A 19,601-nucleotide genomic window follows, 5' to 3' on the forward strand; every position below is an offset into this window, starting at 1 on the left:
TTCTTTCCGTGAGTGGAACAGGAAAGCAAATGACTAGCAATGGTAAAAGATACTGAAACGTCCCCTTAGAAAAATTACAAATGAGAGTGCTGGAAAAATTCTTACGCTATTTGATTTTCAAACAGCTGAGCAAAACTGTACTCAGACAGATCTCTCTTTAATTCTGATCAACACTAAACTGACACACATTATTTTTAGCGCAACGCAATCTGACTTTCAATAATCCCTACAAAAGAATGGCCCTGACGAACAATAACCTATACCTTTCATGAATCACTTACCTCACAAAAATCTTCGTTACGCGAACTACTGCAGTACAGCGAGCGCCAATGCTGGCAGCTAAATAAAAGATTCTAACTACTGAAGTCACTAACTACTGATACATTTTGATAGAGAACAAACAATCTATTTACCTTAATAGTGTTCTAAAGTCATAATACATATATCAGTTCATAACATCCAGTCTTACAAATTTCCTTTTTCTGAAGGACACACGCCCAGATCGTCCGCTCTCAAAACTGTGGCATCTCTCTCCCCACATCCACCACTGCTGGCGGCTCACCTCCAACTGCCCAACGCTACGCATTGTTCACATCCAACTGCCCAACACTACACAAGCGAATATTCCAACAATGGGTCCAACCAGCCTCAGACTGCACAGCGCAGTCAGCGATTTTAATACAGAGCACTACGTGGCGTTACCAACATAAAAACCTAAACAGCCTACTAACAGCACCATCTGGCACAGACCATTCCGTGGTTTGCGGAGTTCGTATGTAGACGTAGATAAGGATGAAAGCCAGAAGAATAAAACCGTTTTGATGATGCAGATGGCAGGGTCTAAAAATGTGAGACAGTTATAAATAAACTGTAAGAGTCATCGGACGTACGTGCAAAACTACATTAATATTCGTTTCTAGACTTAATTTTTGCCATAGCATAAAGAACATTATTTCGTGTCTTGGTTATCTAATATGTATAATCAACTACACGTGTAAAACAAAGCAAAAATGTGACTCCTCATTGTCACTCCTTTATGCAGGATCCTCTATTATTCCTGTTACAAACTTCTGAGACTTGTAGAGGGGACTGAGCTGATAATATTTTGAATTGTTACGCATTTCCTGTAGCGTACCGTTTCCGTGTTACAACCAGTTGAAAATATGTTGGTAACGCGACCACTTTTACAAGTAATTTATTAGCCGTGACTCAGTTCGTCACTTGTTTTACAAGTCCACTCATTAATAACCGTCCGCAGCTCGTGGTCGCGCGGTAGCGTTCTCGCTTCCCGCGCCCGGGTTCCCGGGTTCGATTCCCGGCGGGGTCAGGAATTTTCTCTGCCTCGTGATGACTGGGTGTTGTGTGACGTCCTTAGGTTAGTTAGGTTTAAGTAGTTCTAAGTTCTAGGGGACTGATGACCATAGGTGTTAAGTCCCATAGTGCTCAGAGCCATTTGAACCATTAATAACCAAAGAAACAAAAAGGAAACTTAATCAGTATTCAGAAACACTGCTGTTTACAGTCAAACCGCGGCGTCCACTAAGTTCAGTACACACATTGTACCTAGGAATGATGTGCTGTCCTCTTGAACGAGATGAAGTGCGGCTCCTTGGAGGTCCACAGTCAAGCCTGCAGACGGTGAAGGTAGCCCTTTCTCTAGTCCGTGGTGTAATTGTGGCGAAAAGGGTATGTGATGGAGTCGAACGTTGTGGATAACGATAGAGAGTACGAAAAGATCTACCATTACCATGAGCTTCACCTTACAGAAAGGTCATGGTGGCGTATTCTACAAACGATACTCAACCGTGCGGTTCTGACACTCACAGACGAGTGAGTGAGGCTCCAACCAGGTCAGAGAGGTAAGATAGACGTCAAATATCTGACGTAAGCACCCCCATCATGACTACCCTCCTGCATACCTACTTAGAATACATGTTTTTAAACGGCTGTAGCCAGACATAGATGCCAATTCAAAATATTGTGCAATTTCGTTTTTCCCTTGGGTAGCTGGAGTCAGCCCAATCGATTACTGCTCCCCATGTCTCTCATATGAAGCCTAGTGTCAACAGAAAGAGTCAGTTTGTTACCCATTACAAACGAAATTATTTTTAAATTAGAATTTTACGTGTCTATTCGACAGAGCCCTCTCCATTTAGTCTAGCCCGATACTTTTTTATCGATATGTATTTAACACGAACAGTAAAATACAAGAATAAACAGCATTCCAGTAGCGCTGCATGCTTGGCGGTAGCAGTCAGCACGGGTTCAAATGGCTCTGAGCACTATTGGACTCAACATCTGAGGTCATCAGTCCCCTAGAACTTAGAACTACTTAAACCTAACTAACCTAAGGACATCACACACATCCATGCCCGAGGCAGGATTCGAACCTGCGACCGTAGCAGTCAGGCGGTTCCGGGCTGAAGTGCCTACAACCGCACGGCCACCGCGGCCGGCGTCAGCACGGGCCGAGGCAGTGTTGTCGCTGATGAAGTGCGATCATTCTTCCAGTTTTCCTGCCCCCTTAATACATATCGATAAATCAAATGTAGTACTAGACTAATCTGGGACCGCTCTATTTAATGGGCACGTAAAATTGCGCTTTAAAAACCACCCTCTTTGTAACGGGAAACAAACCAACGCTCTCCGGCGACACATCGCATGAAAGACGTCATGAGTACTATTTGTTTTGGCTGACTACGGCTACACAAGGCAGAAAAGAAGTTGCAGGTATCTGCTGAAACACCAGAGAAAATGTGCCTGACGACACATAAGGCAGACGTCCTGTATACATAAACAAGCTGCAATTAAAATGTTACCACATCATAATCATTTTCTGACTGAAACACAAAAAAACTCTTTAAAAAGCACAGACAATGCCGAAACATTTTTGGTAAAGAGAAACTAAACAAACGGTGCTTTGTATGAGGTGGAATATCCTCGAACTTTCCCATTGATAACCGGTGCTTTGTATGAGGTGGAATATATCTCCAACTTTCCCATTGATCTCAAAGATACACTGGAAGGGAGTAGAAAGACGTCTCAAAACATGCTTCACGTCGTGAACTTTGTCTGGTTGTAATACTGGCCACAAGAACATCGGGTTTCGAGGGCATAAGATCGTAATATCAATCCTCTTTTATTAACGTAAAACTCTACCTGAAAATTTTAATGAGACTGCAATAATTTTGGCCGTGAAAGCATGACCTAGATTATTTATTTTATTTATAAGTTATCAAACATGATTTAATCGATATTGAAATAAACAGATATCAACACGTTCGGCCAACTCAAGGAAATGCAGCCGAGTGACGTCTTCGACAACTGCTGATATGTCGACAGATGCACATCCCCTCATTTCCAAGGCACAAACGCAACGAGAGAGTAGGAAGACAAAAAAAAAGGACACGCACACACACATACGCACAAACACACACACACACACACACTCACACAATTAATGCCACCTCACAACCAAAGACGACCTATGTCGTCTTTGTTGTGTGGTTGTTTCAACATTTTATACTCCGGGAGAACAGTAACACAAATACCAACACGATTCCTTCTATTGTCACAATGTTATAAGAATAATTCATACTACAATACAGCTGTGAATACATAAGAGTGCGGGTAAACGTTGCCAGTTTTCACAATTTATCTATAGTCCAATTTCATCATACGGTAACTTAGTGTGACTTGCATAATGTTTAACAACTGTCTTTCGAATGGCAGAAACGGTAAATAATCCGAAAAGGCTAATGCTTCAAGCCAACGAAAAACAGTATGATAAGCAATTTTGAACAGTATAGAAATGCATTAACGAAAATACGTCCTCATAGAAAGGTGTATACTATGGCTCCTTACCATTTTAGTAGTGTACTTTCTAGACTAACTCCGGATGTACAATTGTAATGACAAAATGTTATGAAATATTGTGTTCTGTAACAGGAATAAAGACAGGGAAAGCTTTCATGGATCATTCATACAATAACAACGCTGGCGAAACGCTTATAGAACTACGCAGGAATATAACAATTAGAGAGGTCTCAACTTTACATAATGAAATACACTTTTAGAATCATCACCTTACTAGTTCATAATGTTGCATCAAATAACAGATTATGTTAGAAATATAAATTGTCTATTTTAATCGAAAATAGTGAACTTTCTAAGTCTGTATATGGTATAGAACACTGTCATTTTGAGTCCATCGGAGATTTTTCATTTCAAGGAAAACGTTCGCAGCCAGTGCTGGTCAAAGAGTAATCATAGCTTTGTCGATGTACTCCTTTCCGCAGAAAAGTGTATATCCGAGTTTGAGACCCAGCTCAACCAACTGCAATGGAGAACTTTGAGCTGGGACACAGGAAAACTAAGCGAAGCGCGACATTTCGTTCAAATGCTAGAGTGCCATTGAGTCACAAGATCAAAGGCTGTCTGTTTTTGACAGGTATTACGCAAACCCGTGTGCTGTAAAGTGTGTAATTACTGCGTAACCACCGTGTTACACTGCTATAACAGTCGTTAAACCTTATCCACCTCCTTATTACTTGGGAATCGTGGCAGTTCGTTATGGACAACGTATTATTTCAACTTCGCAAATAATTACCGATTTGCTTACCTAGGTAATATTCATTTCTTTGTTATCTCCATTAACAATCCTGCAGAACCAACGAAAATTGTAAGCACTACAGAAATTTTGAAATGTCTAAGTGAGGGGTGAAGCTGTGGCTGGCATTATAATAAAAAAATTGCAGTAAGAGTTCATGCAACCTACGTATACTACACAAATTAAATCTACATCTAAATATATTCTGCAGAATCCATGGCAGCAGGCCTAAGGTCCTTTATTCGTAATTCCTGTTCTTGATCCACTAATGCATTTAGGATGGAGAAATGACTCTCAACTCTATTAACATTTTCGGCGGCTTCTAGACCAAGGCAACCAGTCTTAGAATAGAAGGAATTTATCATAATGAAACTTTTGATTTGTTACATCTACAGACACTTACGAGAAATAGGTCAGACATGATGCTCTACAAAAAGACTGTCAAGCACGATCCAAGCAATGAACCGACATTACACGGTAGAGTACGGAAATTCAATTACACACCTATTACATTTCATGGCCAATATGCCCCTGTGAGTTAGTTCCGTCAAAGTTAAGATGGCATCTGCTCTATGGCTGGCTATAGAACTACACCGCATAATGAGCAAAACGCGGCTCTGCAGATGCAACACTCAATCGAAATCCATAACCTGAAGTACGTGAAGTACACCGGAAAATATGCAAAAAAAAGCGAAGCAGAATGTGCGTTATGACAAAAAAAAGTGTGTGTGCTCTTTTGTACGCGATGGGTAGAATCTTGCAGCACAGTGCAAAAAACTGTGCATCTTCGGCTTTGGAAAGGCAAAATCTGATGCTGTTTTCCTAGTCTGCAGACGATTATCAAGGCATTTCTCTTCAGCAGTCAACTCTAAAGTTGCGACAAACTATCAGTTACAGATGAGATTTTCTTAAAACATATTTCTACACACACAGTAATGAAAGCAATCATGAGAATCTCTTCTGAGACAGTAATTAACGATGGAGCGAATCTGCTTATGACTGGAAAATTCCTGATATTATTAATCCAGTTCTGAGAGACACCTTCAGTCTCGCTTTTGTCATCAATTTCTCTCATATCCTATTGAATGAGAGCTAAACTTAATTCAACAAGCACCAAAAAATTATCACCTAAAATCACCGGCGACTATAGATTGATAAGCAAATTACGTGCAGTATCTAAAGCCTCGGAGCATGTAGTTCACGAACAGCATATTGACTTACTTAAAACGTACAAGCTTCACGATAAATGTAAATCAGAAATCCGAAAAGAACATGGCACGTCAGTCGCATGTGGAAGTGAATGACGACGTCGGATATGCCATGGTGTTGCTTTTTTATGACAATGAAACATCTGAATTTCTCAAAAATTTAATATTGTTGTTGGCTCGGGCGGCCGAGCGGTTCTAGGCGCTACAATCTGGAACCGCGCGACCGCTACGGTCGCAGGTTCGAATCCTGCCTCGGGCAGGGATGTGTGAGATGTCCTTAGGTTAGTTAGGTTTAAGTAGTTCTAAGTTCTAGGGGACTGATGACCTCATATGTTAAGTCCCATAGTGCTCAGAGCCATTTGAACCATTTTTTAATACTGTTGTTCAGCACCTACCTCAAAACCTGATATCATAGTACTCGTTTTGCGAGATGCGGAAGTTACTACAGGAACATGTACTCTCAAGAGCCCTTGGTTCCCTGTTTTTCTGACTGTACATCTACATTCTCCTAACTACTACTTTTACGGTGACGATTCCCAGTTGTATCGTATGGCTAACTATAAGAACATTGCTACAGCTGTATCAGGTACGAATGGCGATCGTACAGCGTCACGATGGGCACGAAACATAGATCTTAGTCTACATTCTAAGAAGCTACAGGTCATCATCACATCATACTTAAAAGTTGATCAGTAGACATTTTTGTAAAACAGTTACCCCAGTATTAAATGTTGATGGTAACCATTTAAGCATCTGGGAAGAAAAACATGCAAGAAAACTCTCTCTTGCCTATGTCCAATCCAAAAATTTGGAAAAATATTTCCGTCTCAAATAAAATAAAATAAAATTAGGACAACCTTTAGTGTTGTGGTCTAGTTCAACGCGGCAAAAAGAGCGAAACCTCCAGACGACTCGAGCAAACCATGAATTCCTGCGTAAGGTATCTGTGTAACATTTGGTTGTTTCATTACGTCATTCCTTCTTAAGCTGTTACGGTGGGTGTTACTGGGTGGGTGACGTAGTTCTCAGACGCTCCGTGGTCTTCATCGGTTTCTTACCCACTGGTATTTATCAATACCAGAACTTGCATAACTGTAGAACCAGATAGACATGTCCGTCACCCTACCTTCACCTACATATAACACCTCGATTTTGGAACGCCGGCCGCGGTGGCCGTGCGGTTCTAGGCGCTTCAGTCCGGAACCGCGGGACTGCTACGGTCGCAGGTTCGAATCCTGCCTCGGGCATGGATATATGTGATGTCCTTAGGTTAGTTAGGTTTAAGTAGTTCTAAGTTCTAGGGGACTGATGACCTGAGATGTTAAGTCCCATAGTGCTCAGAGCCATTTGATTTTACAACAAACCATCAAGTAACCTGCTCGTGATCAAAATCCATTCTGTATTCAAAAGGAGATTAAAACTTTATTTGTTATCATTGTCGTAGCTTGACACTTCATAAATCTCCGCCTGATTTCGAAATTACTGGCTATGCGAGCCAGAGGTGATTGTGTTGTGTGCCTGATCGCGCCCTGTAATATCGCGCCAGGTGCTGGGCATATGTGACAGTGGTGAATGCGGTCTGGTAACGTTCGTTCTCCTCTTTGCCTCTACACGTGGATACGTCCATCGTATTGCTGTACGTCGGTGCCTCTACACAAGGACGCGTCTATCCCCATGTTGTACGCGGAACCGGGACTCGTCTGAAAATAAGACGCGGTACCACTCTTGCGTGAAATGTTGTCATTGGGCGCACCCAGTCGATGCCCCTCTCTCTGCTGCCGCTTCGAGGAAAACCGCAACAATGATCGCTGTGCCGAAAGTTTGTGGTTCTCCAAACGTCGTCGATCTGTCCCTGTGGAGACCTCTCTTGTTGCAAACCAGCTCATTTCTTGACCCCAGGTAGATGGCGTGGCTGAACGGCCCTGCACGACTGAGAGAATGATATTGTTGCCCTGTCGGTCGCTAGTCGCTTGGGACAGTTGAAATCCTGCACGGTATTGTAGAATTCCAACCAACGCGAGCGGCAATTTCCTGGAACGTTAAACTACAGTTTGATGTGCCCGATCCTACCGCTTCGTTTCAGAAATGTTTCTCACACTCAATAAACAATCAGATGCAACTTTTGAACGAGAAACTCACTGTGTAACCCTTTCCTACGTACATACTGTAGATGGCGTTATTTCTACCTGCTTTGCGCAGGTGCATTGGAATGCTTATCATTTGCGTCCAATGTTTGTTGTACTCTGCCTTCGTGCTAATGCAGTTTTAAAGATCTGCTGTGTAAGCGGACAACTGCATTCAAGATGATCATACACTTCTTAAGATAATTCAAATGCAGAACGCAACAAAATGGTAACCACAAATGCAAAAATTCAGGAAGTTCACAAAACCATATAGGGCGATCAACGATTAAAGATCCATCGTGTAGCTGACACCATAACCAAATCAATCAAGACGAGTGCGGTGGATTTCGACTAAAAGAAAATTGTATACATGATGGGTGGCTTACGAATACTTATTGAATGTTGACCAAAAGCAACGACGAAAAGAATAAGTCGTGGGAATGGTCTACTTTTAAGTGGCTGCCTATTGTCCAGTAGGATTCTGCCAACTACTAAAAATATACCGTCTTCCTTCCCTAAAATTAGCGGCTCGCCCCGGCTTCGCACGAGTAGCAATAAATACCTACAGCCATGTGTAACGTTAATAAATTATACACACAAACATTCCTCGTTAATCAGTCTACCTATAGATTACCAATAGAGGTACTCAGGGCACCCTCCGCAACACACCGTCAGGTGGCTTGCGGAGTATGGATGTAGATGTAGATGTATTAGTGAAAACATTATCAAAAGCCCTGCAGTTATTCCTGAAACACAAACAAACGGAAAAACACAGCGAGGGTCTTTCACTCATAATAATTCAACCAATTTGCACGAAGTACTTTTAAATTATAGATACAAACTTTCCTCGTGAATCAGATTATCTATGAGTGAAAACTGTATCAAAATACAGTACTTCCTGAGATTAGTCTTCACATACAGAAAAAGAACGCGGCGGGGGACTTCAATTTACAATACTGTATGTATAGACGCAGAGATTTTGATCAAGCTTCGCTTCTATCTGGAGTTGCTGAAGCTGTTGCTCTCTGCTGCTTTTCCTCCCACGTACCGCCTCCTCTGTAGCTACCCGGGTCGTAGCTGCCTTGAGATGTCACTCTAAAAGCCAGTTAAATACGGAACAGATAACAATACATGTATTACAACTCATCATTATTATAATTATAATTGTGTATATAAACCTTTCTCGTGAATCAGCCTGTCTATTAGCAAAAAGCGTATAAAAATGACTACAGTAGTTTGTGGATTGTTCTTTACATTCAGACATAAAAACGCGGCATAGAATTTATAATACTCACATTTATAGATACAACTCCACCTACGTTTACACACATTGTGCGTCTTACAAGGGTGACCTCTACAGGTCGCTGTCTGCCAAAGTCGAAGCTTGTGTAGACGAAAGAAGGATGGAAATCAAGGGCACCAATTTTGCCTTGGATGCCAATACCCAATAATTTCCAAGAAAATGACAGAGTTTCGACACCACTTCATCAATCGGCAAATAAGTGAAAAAACCAAGTGATTTGTAGTTCAGTGGCTAAGAGCGCAGTTTTGAATGTTTGACCCCATGTACAGATCCAGTCTTATATATTATTTATTTATTTATTTATTTATTTGTGGAAGTTCAAAAATCAAATCGCACTGAGCACTATGGGACTTAACTGCTGTGGTCATCAGTCCCCTAGAACTTAGAACTACTTAAACCTAACTAACCTAAGGACATCACACACATCCATGCCCGAGGCAGGATTCGAACCTGCGACCGTAGGGGTCACGCGTTTCCAGATTGTAGCGCCTAGAACCACTCGGCCACTCCGGCCGGCTTATTCGTGGAAGTATGTGATATTAATATTTTTTGTGACATAATGAAATGCAATGTAATTATTTACAAGAGAAATAAGCATTTCAAATCTCATTAAAATAAATTTTATCATCACAAATGGTGATTGAGAATGATAAAGAAGTAAATTGTTCATTAAAAGTGGTTCCGGCAAACTATATGCCGCTTTGTGAGCTCTGCGGCATATGCTTTCACCGATAGATGAGTAACTACATTCGCCACTTACAGAAGTGCGCGATTCTCATTACACCGTAAAAAGGGAAATCTCTTGAAAACAAAATACAAAAATCAAAACAAAAGTTGAAATACTAAAACTTATATGTTTTTCATTTTCACTTACTGTTAATAATAACAGATTTGTGATAACGAAACCTATTTTAATAAGATTTAAAATTTTAATTTCTTTTAACAATAACTCAATTGTTTTTCGTGACGTTTCAGAACAAAATTCAATTGTTAGTTACACCATTAGGAAATTTATTTCGCTTTACCGGTTTCAGAAGATTAATCTGTCATCTTCAGACGCTTAATATTCCTTTAGCAGATGTCAATATGTTCTTCACAGGAGCATAATGCCTGACTTACCCAAGAACATAGATATAGTATGTGATCATTACACACACAGACTGATAATTTACGGTAAATGAGTCATTTATGTACATAGTCAAGCTGTAGTGAAACTGACAACTGAAGTTTACTGTAAAATATACACCATAGTTGCTGAGAAAATAACAGCTATTAATAAAATCATAATTTTCAGTACATTACAAAAATACTGACATCACATATTTTATGGAAAAATAAATTAAAAAAAAAGGTAAAATTCGATTTGAGCACGGGGCGGTAAAATCCAAAACAGCGCTCTTAGCCACTACGGTATAAACTCAGTTGAATACATGGCACACGAGCGGACTGATGAAGTAGCGTCAAAACTTTTATCGTCATTTTCTTGTAAACTACTGAGTGCTGGCACCTTTATTTTCAGCCTTCCTTTACGCTGCGGAGTCGCAACTACGCCAAAGAGCGACCTATGGATGGTTCCCTCGGTCGAAGGCTGTCCGATTATTGTTTTGCTGTTCTTGCATTCATCCAAACTTAAGATTAACCTACAATCAATTACGCAGCAAATTAGTTGTTTTTTTTTTCTTATAGCGAGCAAAATGACAAAGAGATTCTAGTCTTACGTTCGGGAGGATTCGGAATTCAAATTTCTGTGCAGCCATCAGTGTTTAGGTTTTCCACGGAAGTAACGGGGTGATTGATTTTCTTAAGCAGTACATCCCATCCTGTAACATTTATTATTTTTATAACCCTCTCCTACGTTGTGCCTTGCCTTGGAGTTGAACTGAAATCAGAATTTGTAACCCGGTCTAATGAATTTACAATAGCTGTGAAATGTGTGCTGTCTGAAGTTAATTACATATTTCAAATAACAGTACCGTTCAACAACACGAACACTTGCATGTGAAAGTATCATCTGACAGCAACGATGTCATTTAACAAAAAAACTACACTGTAATGTAATTATTTCCAACACACAATTTCAGAATAATATTTTGTTTGAGCAACAAATTGTAAATTAATTAACCTGGAAAAAAGCATTTGTCACATTAAAACGTATCTCATCCAGGAATGTGTGGCATTTTCACTACTGCGACAGCTAATAATGTGACTCTGTAGCCTGTGAAGACTGCAAATTCAAAACGTCTGGAGTTGAGTCCTCGGTCGGTCCTGGGATTTTTTTCTGTCACTTACCGCTGAATCCTCCTCTGACAATCGTTGCCGGCCGCGGTGGTCTAGCGGTTCTAGGCGCTCAGTCCGGAACCGCGCGACTGCTACGGTCGCAGGTTAGAATCCTGCATCGGGCATGGATGTGTGTGATGTCCTTAGGTTAGTTAGGTTTAAGTAGTTCTAGGGGACTGATGACCACAGATGTTAAGTCCCATAGTGCTCAGAGCCATTTGAACCATTTTTTGACAATCGTTTGTACTGCGTATGTGAAGAACGCAAAGTTCCGCAGAGGATAGAAGTTCACTTTAAACGGTAAATTACAACCGACTGCGTAAATCAGTTCAAAGGTCAGAGGAAGGCGAGGGCATACGGCCTCCAACCGCACTATCACCGGCTCACCGCGGCGATGTTCAAGTAAACCCTCGTGTTGAGGGCTGCTTTACCTTTTATAGCTAACACTAAGTTAACTATTCTCCGCGTTGTTTTGTATATCTCTACGTTACGCTATATGCGGTTCAAAGTGCGCAGATCTGAAATGTTTACCATAGACCTCCGTCCTTCCGTCGTGAGACAACTAACAGTACTCCTTTCTCACTTCAATATCTGAACAACGTTCTTATACGCACAGATTTAAATTCTGTTACAATAATGTAAACTTGTATGTGACTAATTCATTTTCCGTAGGATAGTGGTAACTATCATAAATTGGACTCTTGTGAGATCGTCTTCACTTATGAGCCAACGTTTTTAAATATAATTATTCTGTGTATTAACTTCTCAAGGCTGGGGTTCACAGACATAAAGAACTTTTTAAAATATTTCACTTTCACCATTGACTGTAGAGATTATTTATTTCCACAATTGCAAATTCGGCCTGAAGGCCGTTATCAAGTTGTACAATGCACAATGGTTTGTCGTATCCTTGATATCAGATGAAACACACGTCACAGTAAAGAATGCCAAACAGTCGCATCAGTACACAGTGTCCTCTCCTCTGGCGGCAACGCAGACGTGTATTCTAGCATGAAAATGATTGTAAAGTGCCGAATGGCATCCTGCAATAGACTGTACCAAGCACTCTGCACCTTTTGTTGCAGTTCGGAAATGGTTCTTGCAGGCTCTGAAGGATGAGTATGTTCGTACTTCACCATTTCCCACACGTGAGGGATCTGGTAGAGCTTGCTGGCGAGGGTAGTTGTCCACCACGAAGAGCAAGTTGCGCTCCAGAAGCCATATGTGAACGTGCATTGCCCTGCTGAAAAAGCACATCTTTCTGTCTAAGAAATCATACTAGGACGGGGACAACAACCTGTTCAACGTAACGGGCACCCTGCAGGAACACCAAATGTGACTGCGATTTGTAATGATAGCCGCCCACACCCAGACGCACACGTGATCTTACCCTGCTGCGAGCAGACTTTTCCAAGAGTACTGCCGTCCGGAGTGGCCGTGCGGTTCTAGGCGGCACAGTCTGGAACCGCGAGGCCGCTACGGTCGCAGGTTCGAATCCTGCCTCGGGCATGGATGTGTGTGATGTGCTTAGGTTAGTTAGGTTTAAGTAGTTCTAAGTTCTAGGGGACTGATGACCTCAGAAGTTAAGTCCCATAGTGCTCAGAGCCATTTGAACCATTTTTGAACCAAGAGTACTTGGTGAACAGTATCAGGTGCAACATGTGTCCAGATTTCTTCCCCGCATGATCTGCGATCGGTCACTGATACTCTCACAATGCGTCGATCATGATGTGCCTTTGTATTAGGTGGATGTCCAGAACCTGGTTTACAGATACTGGAATGTTCCACATACCACTGTTGAAAGCAGGGACAAACCATCTCTATGTTGTTTTTTGACGAACATGTGCAGCAATACACCTATACGTCCATTCAGTTTCCAGCAGGTCCATAATGCGACCGCCTCCAAATGGCTGAAGTTGTTCATCAGCAATGCGTACTAGTCAGCGGGACATGGCTGTACTCCAGAATGAATGCTGCACGCACAGTTCATCTCTAAACTCATCTCAACTACTGCCTGCGGAGTCCCAACAGAGAGCGTGCAGACAAGCCTCAATAACGCACTCTGATCGCCGATGACCCTGACAAATCAATCATTAGCACTACAACCCCAGAATATGAACCGAGCGAGGTGGCGCAGCGGTTAGCACACTGGACTCGCATTCGGGAGGATGACTATTGAAACCCGGGTCCGGCCATCCTGATTTAGGTTTTCCGTGATTTCCCTAAATCGCTTCAGGCAAATGGCGGGATGGTTCCTTTGAAAGGGCACGGACGACTTCCTTCCCCATCCTTCCTTAACCCGATGGGACCGATGACGTCCCTGTTTGGTCCCCTCCCCCAAATCAACCAACCAACCTCAGTATGCACTGAGTGCACTGGTACCACCGAACACAATCCTTGAGCGTGTTACATTTTTTATGACATCGTATTTATTGTGATAAGATAACAAATAACACACTATTTCCTGTAATACACACTTAGGGAAAAAAAGACCCATCACGAGCGAATTATCCGAATGGGACGAAAATCGGTACATGTGAAGTATACCTATAGACAGACAATTTCAGAAAAATTGGATGATTTATTCAAGAGAAAAGACTTCACAAATTGTGCAAGTCAATAACGCGCTGGTCAACCTCTGGCCCTTATGCAAGCAATTAATCTTCTTGGCATTGAACGATAAGAGTTGTGGGATATCCTCCTGAGGGATATATTGGTAAAGTTTGTCCAACTGGAGCGTGAGATAATCAAAATTCCGAGCTGGTTGGAGAGCCCTACCCAAAATGCTCCAAACGTTCTCAGTTGTGGACATTTCTGGCGATCTCGCAGGCCAGGCCGGGGTTTGGCAAGGACGAAGGAAAGCAATAAAAAATCTGCAATCGTACTTAAATGTAAGCCAAAGATGCCGTGCCATGAAGTCAACATAACGGGGCGTGCTGTAAGGGTTGGTTCAAATGGTTCAAATGGCTCTGAGCACTGTGGGACTTAACAGCTGAGGTCATCAGTCCCCTAGAACTTAGAACTACTTAAACCTAACTAACCTAAGGACATCACACACACCCATGCCCGAGGCAGGGTTCGAACCTGCGACCGTAGCGGTCGCGCGGTTCCAAACTGAAGCGCCTAGAGCCGCTAGGCCACTCCAGGCTGTAAGGGTGCCGTGGATGACATCCAAAAGGGTCCTGGTATGAAATGGAAGCCCAGGCGATCACTCCTTGTTGTTGGACTGTACAGCGGGCGGCAGTCAGGTCGGCATCCCACTGCTGTCTGGGGCGTCGCCAGACACGTCTTCGGTGGCCATCAGGGTTCAGTTCTAAGGGGGACTCATCACTGAAGACAATTCTACGCCAGTTAGTTTTTGTCTTAGAGTGTATTTGGCAAAACCGTTGCGCACTTTACACAGTTAAATTGATTATTTCTTAGCCAAGGGCATAAATTTTGTGTTTTTTCCAGTTCATATAGTTCACTAGAATTTTTATATTAATATATAAGAGCTCTGTTTATATGATAGATTTTCGGGATCCACATGTCTATGAAAACGAAGTGCCACTAGTGCCATTTCCCGTGCAGGTTTCTCTAGAAAAGCAAGGATAAAACAGTTAGAGGAGTTGAAGAAATATGAAGAAAGAGACTTTTGCAAACTAAGGTGACTCCTCTTTCGGTTATGTAAATAGTAATACCGGTGTACATAGGATTTGGGAAATGTCCTCAAAAGGAATTCGTCCTTCTAGGAAAACACGTTTATATTCGTAAGACAGCTGCCCTAATTTTCTTTGCGCTGTGCATTTTTTTTTGTTTTTTAAAAACTGTAACTTTTACTCCAAAATTCATGGTTTTGTTACATCTCATTGTAGATTTTATATTCGGATACTAATTGCATTTTTATTTTCTTTCAGAAAAATAGCTACCAAGTGAGGCACGAGCAGTGAGGGTGACATCCAAGGTGAGTATCGATAGAAATGTAAACAACAGATATCCTGGAATGGCTCCATCCTGTAACTGAACTGCGAGTTCATCACATCGCATAATACCTACATATTCCGAGTTTTCTCTTTCTTAAAGAAAAGACAAAATATCGCTTTAATAAGCTGATGATTTTTTTTTTGGTATTATGTTTTGGTTGTAAAATAACGTGCACGTCAAAAATTTTTTAGAAATTCAAAAAGAGTTCTGAAATAGATGAGAGATTCTAAAGGAAGGAACAACTTAGCGCCCTTTCTTTAAACGTGGAAGTAAAGATGATGTGAGCTACTAAATAACCTCACTTTGAACAAACATGAACAAAATGAAGCGGAAGATAACGATGAGCAGCATGCATGGGGAATATCATCAAATTTGGAATACTGATTAGATGAGACAGACTGTTCGTTCCGTATATTCAAAATGAAGAGATTTTAAGAATGTGGAAGATCTCTGAATATATATATATATATATATATATATATATATATATATAAGAGAAGTGATGTACTAAGGTTTCCTCCGAACATTCCGAGTGTATTGTTACGTCAGAATGTAAAATCTAAAAAAAAAAAGTTAAACATCCTATTTTCATTTACAAATTAATACCTATTTATATATTCTAAACATCTAAGAGAGGGACTATAATCTGCCATCTGGTTTATTTCTGTTGTTTTGAGGTAGGCTAGATAATCAATAGTCACCATAATGAGATTTTCACTCTGCAGCGGAGTGTGCGCTGATATGAAACTTCCTGGCAGATTAAAACTGTGTGCCCGACCGAGACTCGAACTCGGGACCTTTGCCTTTCGCGGGCAAGTGCTCTACCATCTGAGCTACCGAAGCACGACTCACGCCCGGTACTCACAGCTTTACTTCTGCCAGTATCTCGTCTCCTACCTTCCAAACTTTACAGAAGCTCTTCTGCGAACCATGCAGAACTAGCACTCCTGAAAGAAAGGATATAGCGGAGACATGGCTTAGCCACAGCCTGGGGGATGTTTCCAGAATGAGATTTTCACTCTGCAGCGGAGTGTGCGCTGATATGAAACTTCCTGGCAGATTAAAACTGTGTGCCCGACCGAGACTCGAACTCGGGACCTTTGCCTTTCGCGGGCAAGTGCTCTACCATCTGAGCTACCGAAGCACGACTCACGCCCGGTACTCACAGCTTTACTTCTGCCAGTATCTCGTCTCCTACCTTCCAAACTTTACAGAAGCTCTTCTGCGAACCATGCAGAACTAGCACTCCTGAAAGAAAGGATATAGCGGAGACATGGCTTAGCCACAGCCTGGGGGATGTTTCCAGACGAGACGAGATACTGGCAGAAGTAAAGCTGTGAGTACCGGGCGTGAGTCGTGCTTCGGTAGCTCAGATGGTAGTAGGAGACGAGATACTGGCAGAAGTAAAGCTGTGAGTACCGGGCGTGAGTCGTGCTTCGGTAGCTCAGATGGTAGAGCACTTGCCCGCGAAAGGCAAACGTCCCGAGTTCGAGTCTCGGTCGGGCACACAGTTTTAATCTGCCAGGAAGTTTCATATCAGCGCACACTCCGCTGCAGAGTGAAAATCTCATTCTGGAAACATCCCCCAGGCTGTGGCTAAGCCATGTCTCCGCTATATCCTTTCTTTCAGGAGTGCTAGTTCTGCATGGTTCGCAGAAGAGCTTCTGTAAAGTTTGGAAGGTAGGAGACGAGATACTGGCAGAAGTAAAGCTGTGAGTACCGGGCGTGAGTCGTGCTTCGGTAGCTCAGATGGTAGAGCACTTGCCCGCGAAAGGCAAAGGTCCCGAGTTCGAGTCTCGGTCGGGCACACAGTTTTAATCTGCCAGGAAGTTTCATATCAGCGCACACTCCGCTGCAGAGTGAAAATCTCATTCTGGAAACATCCCCCAGGCTGTGGCTAAGCCATGTCTCCGCTATATCCTTTCTTTCAGGAGTGCTAGTTCTGCATGGTTCGCAGAAGAGCTTCTGTAAAGTTTGGAAGGTAGGAGACGAGATACTGGCAGAAGTAAAGCTGTGAGTACCGGCCGTGAGTCGTGCTTCGGTAGCTCAGATGGTAGAGCACTTGCCCGCGAAAGGCAAAGGTCCCGAGTTCGAGTCTCGGTCGGGCACACAGTTTTAATCTGCCAGGAAGTTTCATATCAGCGCACACTCCGCTGCAGAGTGAAAATCTCATTCTGGAAACATCCCCCAGGCTGTGGCTAAGCCATGTCTCCGCTATATCCTTTCTTTCAGGAGTGCTAGTTCTGCATGGTTCGCAGAAGAGCTTCTGTAAAGTTTGGAAGGTAGGAGACGAGATACTGGCAGAAGTAAAGCTGTGAGTACCGGGCGTGAGTCGTGCTTCGGTAGCTCAGATGGTAGAGCACTTGCCCGCGAAAGGCAAAGGTCCCGAGTTCGAGTCTCGGTCGGGCACACAGTTTTAATCTGCCAGGAAGTTTCATATCAGCGCACACTCCGCTGCAGAGTGAAAATCTCATTCTGGAAACATCCCCCAGGCTGTGGCTAAGCCATGTCTCCGCTATATCCTTTCTTTCAGGAGTGCTAGTTCTGCATGGTTCGCAGAAGAGCTTCTGTAAAGTTTGGAAGGTAGGAGACGAGATACTGGCAGAAGTAAAGCTGTGAGTACCGGGCGTGAGTCGTGCTTCGGTAGCTCAGATGGTAGAGCACTTGCCCGCGAAAGGCAAAGGTCCCGAGTTCGAGTCTCGGTCGGGCACACAGTTTTAATCTGCCAGGAAGTTTCATATCAGCGCACACTCCGCTGCAGAGTGAAAATCTCATTCTGGAAACATCCCCCAGGCTGTGGCTAAGCCATGTCTCCGCTATATCCTTTCTTTCAGGAGTGCTAGTTCTGCATGGTTCGCAGAAGAGCTTCTGTAAAGTTTGGAAGGTAGGAGACGAGATACTGGCAGAAGTAAAGCTGTGAGTACCGGGCGTGAGTCGTGCTTCGGTAGCTCAGATGGTAGAGCACTTGCCCGCGAAAGGCAAAGGTCCCGAGTTCGAGTCTCGGTCGGGCACACAGTTTTAATCTGCCAGGACGTTTCATATCAGCGCACACTCCGCTGCAGAGTGAAAATCTCATTCTGGAAACATCCCCCAGGCTGTGGCTAAGCCATGTCTCCGCTATATCCTTTCTTTCAGGAGTGCTAGTTCTGCATGGTTCGCAGAAGAGCTTCTGTAAAGTTTGGAAGGTAGGAGACGAGATACTGGCAGAAGTAAAGCTGTGAGTACCGGGCGTGAGTCGTGCTTCGGTAGCTCAGATGGTAGAGCACTTGCCCGCGAAAGGCAAAGGTCCCGAGTTCGAGTCTCGGTCGGGCACACAGTTTTAATCTGCCAGGAAGTTTCATATCAGCGCACACTCCGCTGCAGAGTGAAAATCTCATTCTGGAAACATCCCCCAGGCTGTGGCTAAGCCATGTCTCCGCTATATCCTTTCTTTCAGGAGTGCTAGTTCTGCATGGTTCGCAGAAGAGCTTCTGTAAAGTTTGGAAGGTAGGAGACGAGATACTGGCAGAAGTAAAGCTGTGAGTACCGGCCGTGAGTCGTGCTTCGGTAGCTCAGATGGTAGAGCACTTGCCCGCGAAAGGCAAAGGTCCCGAGTTCGAGTCTCGGTCGGGCACACAGTTTTAATCTGCCAGGAAGTTTCAATAGTCACCATGTTGCCAAAGTTCCTTCTGGACTAATATTTTCAAGAAAACTTCTACTACACGAATTTACAGTATCTTGAAAGTCTGGTAATATTCTGCTAGCCGGATTTTCTCTGTTTTCAGACACCCACAAAAGCATTCGTCGTCACTGCTGCCGCAACGAGGTGTTTGGGATCTAAATAACCACTAAAAGGGTAAAACGAGCAGCCGGTTCCAGTTGGACGTTACCGAACTTACGGCCTCTAGGGGCAACAAAAGCCCTGTTTCCAGTATTTTCGCATTAATTATTACCCGCCGGTATAGCTGTGCGTGTTAAAGGGCTGTTTGCGGTATACGGAGATGCGCCGGCCGTAGATCGAATCCGCCCGATACATGAAAGACGAGGGTCAGTGTGTCAGCCAGTCTGAATGTGGTGTTTAGGCGGTTTCCCATATAGCACTAGGTGAATACCGGGCTGGTGCCCAGATCCCCGCACTA

General features: G+C 43.0%; 1 protein-coding gene across 1 annotated transcript in view; it reads left to right on the forward strand.

The window, feature by feature from the left end:
* Window positions 1-19,601, forward strand: part of LOC126412327 (leucine-rich repeat-containing protein 24-like) — a 960,970-nt gene that overhangs the window by 286,740 nt on the left and 654,629 nt on the right. The window contains exon 2 of the mRNA XM_050081849.1: window positions 15,417-15,463. The gene's annotated coding sequence lies outside the window, so the exon portion shown is untranslated. The remainder of the gene's footprint in view (window positions 1-15,416; window positions 15,464-19,601) is intronic.

This window comes from Schistocerca serialis, chromosome 7, assembly GCF_023864345.2.
Source record: "Schistocerca serialis cubense isolate TAMUIC-IGC-003099 chromosome 7, iqSchSeri2.2, whole genome shotgun sequence".
Taxonomy (NCBI): Eukaryota; Metazoa; Arthropoda; class Insecta; order Orthoptera; family Acrididae; genus Schistocerca; species Schistocerca serialis.